This window comes from Cryptomeria japonica, chromosome 7, assembly GCF_030272615.1.
Source record: "Cryptomeria japonica chromosome 7, Sugi_1.0, whole genome shotgun sequence".
Taxonomy (NCBI): domain Eukaryota; kingdom Viridiplantae; phylum Streptophyta; class Pinopsida; order Cupressales; family Cupressaceae; genus Cryptomeria; species Cryptomeria japonica.
Genome location: NC_081411.1, coordinates 419,853,763 through 419,859,875, shown reverse-complemented (window position 1 = coordinate 419,859,875; position 6,113 = coordinate 419,853,763). Strand labels below are relative to the sequence as shown.

Genomic DNA, 6,113 nt, shown 5'->3' with positions numbered 1-6,113 from the left:
CAAGGTCTTACATGGGTCGTTGATCTCTACCCATCTTGGGATAGACGCCCGATGGTTTTACATAGGCCTTTCCCTATTCATTCATACAACCTTCCGACTACATTCATATCAAGGATTAACAATTTGTTTTTGTCTTGTTTAATTGTTCTAACTTGTTCATTTGCTAGTTACGGATAAGAGTTTGTATGATAAAGAATAAATAGTTCTGGATTCATACATGTGTTACAGATAAGAAATTAATTATTGAATTATTGCGATTTTATTAAAACACTGATATATTTGACATCCCCTTTACGGTTTATTCTAGTAATCATGAATTAAATTACTGATGTTGTATTTTGCTGTATTATGGATGACTTGCATTAAATATATATTTCTGTGTAAATTATGTGTACCTTGGCAGGATCGCAGCGAAATTCCTGTAAACTGATCCTAGACGCGTATTCTCAGCCTAAGGAAATCGTATGCAGTGGATGTCAACCAATGGCTAGTGAATAGAGCAGCGTATATTCAGACTGAAGTCCAGATGTGATTTTTCCTCAGCGATTTCCTCCCCTTTATATCTCTCAATTTGAGGGAGAGGTCACACCTCTTCATCATGTATGCCCTTTGGAAAGAGTGCAACTCTTCATTATTTCTACCCTTTGAAAGGGACACAACATTTCATAATCAGATGTGCAATTATTATTTAAATCAGATCTGCACTTCTCATTTCCAAATTATCCCCCCTTTCAAATGAGGTTCTCTTCTCCCTTTTATATCTCATTGTTGAGGGAGTCACAACTTTTCCTTTCATGTCTTTTGACTTTTCATTAACTTAATTAATTTTTTATTAGTCATATTTAATTATATTATTTTATATTTTAATTTAATTTTTAATGTTTTAATTTTATTATTATCATTTATTATTAAATTCTATTTCAAAGTGGGGACATTACATAAGGCCAATTGAATTTCCTTCACTTGGATAGTCTCCTCCTTCTATCAATTCCGGTCCCTTATCCTTATGTAATTTCCATTGTTCTAGTTCTTGCTTTATGTTGCCCAACTCTTGCTGTCCTTCTTCCATTTTGGTCTGCATATTTGAGATTTGCTCTTTAAGGCTTTTGTTTTCTCTCTCTATTTTGCTTGTGTATTCAATTGCTTCATACATTTTGTTCTCTTCTTCCCAATTCCTTGTTTCTAGTGTCTCGAGCCTCTTTTTACATCCATGAGTTCCTCCACATATAATTCAGAAGACCACAATAGTGGTGTTGTTGTTGGGCTGTAATTTTTTTTTTTTGCCTTGTTTATCTTCCATGCCATCATCTTTGCCTGATATGTCTACTTCTGATTGGAACAAATTTGACTTGATGTTCTCCTTAATTTCTGCTTGTACTTGAACCCCCTCCATTTCGTTCCCTTTATGCCTTGATTGTACCATACCTATTTGGTGAGTTAAATTGTTCACTCTCAGAAGAATTGTTGCAAAATGCCTCTTATGTGTTTGCTTTAACTTCCGAAACTATCTACGCCTTAAGATACCTTTGTACTGTTTTGCATTTACCAGTATAAGTCTTTCATCTGCGTTGCTTGCTTGCTTTTGTGAAAAATCTGTCATGACAGATTCCCAGGACCCTGTTAAATCCTCAAAACTAGCCAATTTTTTTTGCCTTGTTTATCTTCCATGCCGTCATCTTTGCCTGATATGTCTACTTCTGCTTGGAACAAATTTGACTTGATGTTCTCCTTAATTTCTGCTTGTACTTGAACCCCCTCCATTTCGTTCCCTTTATGCCTTGATTGTACCATACCTATTTGGTGAGTTAAATTGTTCACTCTCGGAAGAATTGTTGCAAAATGCCTCTTATGTGTTTGCTTTAACTTCCGAAACTATCTACACCTTAAGATACCTTTGTACTGTCTTGCATTTACCAGTATAAGTCTTTCATCTGCATTGCTTGCTTGCTTTTGTAAAAAATCTGTCATGACAGATTCCCAGGACCCTGTTAAATCCTCAAAACTAGCCAAAGGTTGAGATGCTACATGTCGAGTTGCAGAGTGTTTCCATCCTTTTTTGACTTTAATAGGATTTGAATAAATGTAAATTCACCGGAGGTCAGGGTTGTCATATGGTTTCTGTGTTTGCGAGATGTTTCTTTCACTTTGGCTGTAACCTAGCTGGTAATGGCATCAATTTATTCAAAGAAAATTAGTAGAGAAAGAAATGAGTGAAAAATTTCCATTCACAGCAATGGATATATTTACTTTCCTCATAAAGAAAATTATATTTTAGCGTGCTGTTTTAGTAACAATTGATCTTTATGTTGAAGTTGGACTGTAATGGTGATTTACATATTATTTGCAGAGTCCTGCCGAGCTTTTACTGAGATTTATTGCCTTCTCTGAGGCTGATTTACACACTCTTGAGGTTTCTATGGTAAGATGATAAATCCAAGCCAAGCCGTTCTCTTGATGGGATTGAATCCCATCACCCATAGCTAGTGTAAGAGTTTCTATTCTAGTTTTAGTATTTACAGAGTTCTTCTAGTTTTAGTATTTACCCAAGATGATTCCATTGTTTTACAGTTTTTTAATTGCAAAATCCAAGTTTTGGATATGTCCATTCTCTGAGTGGGCTTCAGAGTTCAATGCCCAAAATTAGTGTAGGAGTTATTTTCATTCTAGCTTTGTTAGTTGAATGATCCCAAAGTTGAATAATTCCATGGTTTTGAGGTTTGCATTTGCAATGGTAAACATTTGAAAACCAAGCCAAACCGTTCTCTCGGTGGGCTTGAGATTCGATACCTAAAAACTAGTAAATGAGTCACGCCATATGGGGTTCTATTAGTTGGAAAGTCATGCCTGAATTTTTTTACTTCTGTCAGAGGAAATGTGCAACGCTGGTTTCACAGTTTTGAGGTGTACAATGGTAATAGCCAATTCATTAGGGAAAAATAGTATGAGTTTTATTATTTGCTAGAGCCTCCTTCCAGTCCATATCTGGACTCTGTTATGTGCAAGGCAGTCAAGTCTTCAATACCATGGACTAGACTAATGGTTTAATTTTAATCCTACGTTAAAGGGGTTTCTGATAAGATTTACGTTGTTATTACATTCACAGTGCCTGGAGAGGACTCTTGATGCTCCCGAGATTGTCGATGATTATTACTTGAACCTCATAGATTGGGGTGCACTTGGAATACAGGGGAGACACATTGCAGTTTCTGGAGTACTATACCTAGCGCAATAATTACAGTTGCACATTTACTTACCCTGTTTTTAGTGAACCTGTGTCTTCCAGAAGCTTTCCAAGTCTAGCTTTTTTGTTTGTTTATTGTTGAAAAGTAACAAGCTCTATATTTCTCAGAGTTCAGATGGGTACACAGTGGCTTCTGCAGCAGGAAATGAAACCCTCAGATTTTGGCAAGTATTCGGAGCACAGTGGCTCCAGACACTCCAAAGAATACTAGACCCGGTACAGATATTGCAGGGGAAGCTTTTAAAAACTATCTTAGTCACATTCGTTGAAGAAAATGGGAGACTTAACATATCCTTCAGGGTATCAGGTGCGCACCAAATTTGTATATTTTCTTATTTTTTTGTTCATATTGTTTTCTCTTCTAAGCACTGACTGTCAATATCTATTGATGTCTGCCACAATAATACATTCCCTGGCGTTTATAAACACCGCCAGTTTATTGGCAATTGATTAGCTCAACAGCATTCTGCGACTGGTGATCAGGATGGTAAAAATTGATGAATGATATTACCCTGTTTTTAATGAACCTGAGCTTTCCAATCTATTGGAACTTTTACAAAAAACTGTTGTACATTTCTGATCATTCTCAGAGGTTTTCATGATACCTTTGTTTGTTTATTATTTGATAAAATGTTTAATCATTCTCAGCAGTTTTCATGATACCTTAATTTTATTTATTTATTTGATCAAATGTTTCCACACTCGACCAGATTGAATAAGAAAGCTTTTAGGAAAAACCTGAGTATATTAATTTTAATCATTCGGAATCACCCTCAGCGATCCATCTTTCTGCAACTGGTGATCAGGTTGTTTGTAAAAATTGATGGATTGAATAACCTGAGTTGTACATTTCTAGTCATTCTCAGAAGCTTTCATGATATCTTAATTTGTTTATTTATTTGAACAAATGTTTCCACACTCAACCAGATCGAATAACCTGAGTACATTTCTGATCATTCTCAGAAGCTTTTAGGAAAAACCTGAGTACATATTACCCTCAGTGATCCATCATTCTGCAACTGGTGATCAGGTTGTTTGTAAGAATTGATGGATGATATTACCCTGTTTTTAATTAACCTGAGAATTCCAGTCTATTAAAGCAAGAAAACTTCCCAGAAAAAACTGTTGTACATTTCTGATTATTCTCAGGAAATTTTTTTAAAATTGAATAAAAAAGCTTCTAGGAAAAACCTGAGTAAATTAATTTTAACCATTCGGAATCACCCTCAGTGATTCACCCTCCACCCTCTGCGACTGGTTTCTTCAACTGGTGATGAGGTTGTTTGTAAAAATTGATGTTGATATTACCCTGTTTACTTGCCCTGCTTAATGAATCTGAGATTTCCAGTTTATTGAAACGAGAAACTTCTAGAAAAAACTGTTGTACATTTCTGATCATTCTCAGAAGCTTTAATGATACCTTTATTTGTTTATTTGTTTATTTATTTGACCTACATTAAAAATTTAATGATTCTAATGGGATAAAAGTAACTACTCTGCCTTTTTAGTTTGTTAATCGAATTAGCGAATAAAAAAAACAAGGTCTATGGGTACACAGTGGCTTCTGCAGCAGGGGGAAGCCCTCAGATTTTGGCGAGTATTCGGAGCTCCAAGACACTCCAAAGTGTACTAGAACCAGTATAGTACATTATTTTTAAAATAATACACGATTTAAGCACATCTTAGGGTTTCAGGTGCTATACCTTGTTATTTATTTGTGTACATATTTTATTTTCTCTTCTAACAATCTTTAAGCACTGACTGTCAATATCCAGTGATCTGTCGCAATATGCATTCCCTGGAGTTTACTGGCAATTTATTTTTGTATTACTTTTTTAGATTGCTTTTATATAATTATTAGCGATCTGTCGCAATATGGCATTCCCTGGGAAGAAAAATAATTATTTTTTAATATGTAAGTTATAATTGTTTTTTATATAACCTTGTTTAAATTAAATTAAAATCTTAAGAATAGATGAAATTATTATTATTATGTTGAATTTTTATTTATTTATTTATAGTGATTTATTTTCCATAAACAAATAAATCTTAAATAATATAAGCAATCCATTAAAAATCTAAAGCAACAAATTTAGTAATTGATGCCACAATCTTGGGAAAGAGAAAACCTTTTGATTAGGAGTTTGTGGGCATTTTAGCAATCAGCACAAAAGAGATCTTACACCATTATGGACCACCCAATAGAAGTTAGGAATATTACCTTTAAACATATGGCTATAAAATTTCATATTTTAGATTTTTTTTAAAAGATTCTCTATTAAAAAATTAATGGACCTCTTAAGAATCAATTGCATAATTTTCTACCATTTTTGTTCTAGATTTGTATTCATTTATTAGCCTACCTTTTCTCTAAGGGCAAGGTTTTGGGATGAAGATTGTCAACTCTAGCATCGTTAAATATTTCTACATATACCCTGCCTTGATTAAAGAGGGATTTTTCTTTGTGTTGTCCTTTCTCTATAAGGGTGATGTGAGAAGATGTGTTGAGGAAGAAACATCAAATAGTACTTTAGAATGGTCTTCTAAATTGAATTTTTGTCTTTGAAGTTGGCACAACCAAAAAGGAGAATGACATTAGCAAATAAGAAATGAGTGATTTCTTCAAAAACTATTAGGATTGAAATACCCTTCTAGTGTCTCTAGGTATTCTTGGATAGTATCATTTTTCTTAAATAAAAATTCCCTTAAGTAAAAATTGAGGTGGAATATTTTGTGTTAGGCCTTGAGTTGATTTGAAGAATCCAATTGAACCATCATTAACTAATACAACTTGTTTTCTTCTAAGATACAAGAGGAAATCTATTTACACCATACTTTCGAAAATAATAACGATCTCATAAATTAGCTTGTT

The 6,113-nt window shown here is 34.0% G+C and overlaps 1 long non-coding RNA gene across 1 annotated transcript; it reads left to right on the top strand.

Annotated features, from left to right (window-relative positions):
• The first annotated feature begins 1,401 nt into the window (after nt 1-1,401).
• Nucleotides 1,402-3,845, top strand: LOC131065592 (uncharacterized). The gene is made up of 2 exons (XR_009111434.2): nt 1,402-2,419; nt 3,104-3,845. It is a non-coding gene; the product is annotated as an uncharacterized LOC131065592 (long non-coding RNA).
• Nucleotides 3,846-6,113: the final 2,268 nt, after the last annotated feature.